Source organism: Callorhinus ursinus, unplaced genomic scaffold (assembly GCF_003265705.2).
Source record: "Callorhinus ursinus isolate GAN/ISIS: 27379988/994484 unplaced genomic scaffold, GSC_fseal_2.0 scaffold6, whole genome shotgun sequence".
Lineage (NCBI taxonomy): Eukaryota > Metazoa > Chordata > Mammalia > Carnivora > Otariidae > Callorhinus > Callorhinus ursinus.
This window is the reverse complement of record NW_027397068.1, coordinates 53,701,475-53,704,139: the sequence shown is the minus strand read 5'-3', so window position 1 is coordinate 53,704,139 and position 2,665 is coordinate 53,701,475. Positions and strand designations below refer to the sequence as shown.

At 39.1% G+C, this 2,665-nt stretch overlaps 1 pseudogene; it reads right to left on the bottom strand.

The window, feature by feature from the left end:
- Positions 1-214: 214 nt before the first annotated feature.
- On the bottom strand, positions 215-726 carry LOC112815305 (superoxide dismutase [Cu-Zn] pseudogene; annotated as a pseudogene).
- Positions 727-2,665: the final 1,939 nt, after the last annotated feature.

The following is a 2,665-nucleotide window of genomic DNA, read 5'->3' as shown; positions in this document are numbered from 1 at the left end:
TACAGAGATCATTGAAATAGACATTTTAGCTGAATAGGAGTTTTATAAAATTACACAGATCTTCCAAGTGATCATAAATCAGTTCTCATTACAGGTACTTAAAGCAATTAAAAAGTCACAAAAATTACACTTGTAAGGTTACAGTGTTTAATGTTCATCAAGTTAAATTTCTACAACTAGCAAGATAACATAGGAGCTACTAGGACTCAGATCACATCCTAGGGAATGTTTACTTGGCGATCCCAATGACACCACAAACAAAATGACTCCCGGCGTTTCCCATCTGTGTACTTTCTTCGTTGCCACCTTAGCCCAAGTCATCTCATTTCTCGTGGACCACCACTGTGCAGCCAATGATGGAATGGTCTCCTAAGAGTGTGATCAGAGAATCTTCCAAGGACACGGTGGCCACACCATCCTTGCCAGCAGTCACATTGCCCAGGTCTCCAACATGCCTCTTTTGATCTTTTGGTCCACTGTGTTTTTTGGATAGAGGATTAAAGTGAGGACCTGCCCTGGTACAGCCTTGGGTATTATCTCCAAACTGATGGATGTGGAATCCACGTTCACCTTCAGTCAATCCTGTAATGGTTCCTGACACCACAACAGACCCACTTCCCTTCTGCACGAAGTGGATGGTGCCTTCCACCGGGCCCTGGCCCTTCAGGACGCACACGGCCTTCATCTCCATGACTGGCGAGGCCGCAAGGACTCCAAAGGCAGCGGAGGATGCCACAGAAGACGCCAATGCCGAAAACTGATAAATTTGATAACATATTTTTTTTTAACTTCTGTGCAACAAGCCAACTACATACGCCAAATTAAAAGGCAAACTGGGGAATACATTTTCAACCAACATGATAAACAAAATATTATTATATTTGATTTTTCAAAATAAACGGTGATAAAAAATCTATGAGAAATACCCCAGTACGAGGAAAAAAAAAAGGATGTCATGTTGCATAGAACTAGAAATAAAAATTGTCAACAAATGAAAAACATTTCAATGTTATAAATTTAAAATATGCAAATTAAAATAACCGAAGATTCTTCTCTTTTTTTTGGTCGGTAAATGTAGTGATTAAAAAAATAAATAATGAATACATATCAGGAGAGACACATGAAACAGAGACTCATGCTATACTCAGAATAGTAATTGTGAGATGAGGATCTAAATTTTTAGATAGCCTGGCAATATATTTTTGTTTGGGTTATTTACTAATTGCTGGTTGTCTCTTGGTCCCGTGTCAAGGACTGAGCCCAGAGAGCTCAGACCATATAGTTCCTTTCACAGCATAGAAAAAATTTCCTTTTGGCCTATTATAGTTAGGCCATATGGTTCTCCTGCCTTAAGAAGAGGAATTCCAGCCAGGGAGGGGAGGTGCCAAGTCAATGCCTTCCTGCCTAGGGGGTTATGGGAAGGAAGAAGGAATAGGAAGATTATGGAAGTCTATTGTTAGGGTTCTTATTCTCTTGAACTTAGTCCATTTTTGAGGCAGGATTGTTAGGGGAGCAGTAAAGTGATATGGTAGAAACTTCAGAAAGGCATAGAGGAACTGGAGAACAGGATGCCAGTAGTGAGTATGGCGCCATGACCACTTGGTCACAAGTCAGTGTTGCACTGCTAGATGGAATTGTCTAGGCAAAAGGTCAAGGGGGTGGCCCTGTTTGCTGACAACTTGGCAAAGAGATAAAGGAATGTTTTTGAGGACTAGTGCACCAGAGGCCTGAGGCTGGGGATTTAGGCCAGAAGCAAATGACCAGGCCTTCAGGGTTAGGTTGGAGCACAATGCTTGGGGATTAGGCTGGATAGGAATATAAAGTGCTTAACACAGTGTTTGACACACAGGGCATGTTAATTATCATAATAACAAGAATAAAGTCAATTTTTGCATGATATTAAAATGTTTATACATAATTTTTATCATATGAAGAAATGCTTACGTTATTACATTTTTAAAGAAAGAATGCAGATTTTGTACCTTTAATATTATATATGCACAAAAAGAACCATAAAGAAACATACCATAGTTTTTATAGTGTATCTGTAAGAGGTGTTGTTATATATACTTCATAAATCTGCCAATATTTATCCATTTTACTGTTGGTGGACATTGGAACTGTTTTCAGTTTGAGGCTGTTCTGAATAATGCTGCTACAAACATTCATGTCCGTGTCTTTTCATTTGCAAGAGCACACATTTCTGTTGGGTTTGAACCTAGAAGTAGAATATCTGGATCCTCCAGTATGTATACATTTAGCTGCTTTAGCAGTAATGCCAACCAATTTTCCAAAGTGATTATATGAATTTCCACACTCACCAGCAGCTTAGGAGAGTTCCCATTGCTGTACATTTTAATGAACACTCGGTATTATCAGTGATTTTAATCTTAGCCCTTTGGGTGGGTGTGTAGTGCTATCTTAGGATGGCTAATTGCATATCCCTGTTGACTAATGAGGTTGAGCCCCATTTCATGTGTTGTCTTGCCTTTTGTGAGTGCCTGTTTGAGTCTCTCACCCATTTTCTTATGTGATATTTTACAATCATAAAAAATGTTATTTCAACAAACAAAATGAATTAATCACATTTTGCCCGGCCCTTAATATCATTTATACAAGCAATCTGACTGTGGGGTACCATCTTAATGGGCTCTCCAAAAATGGG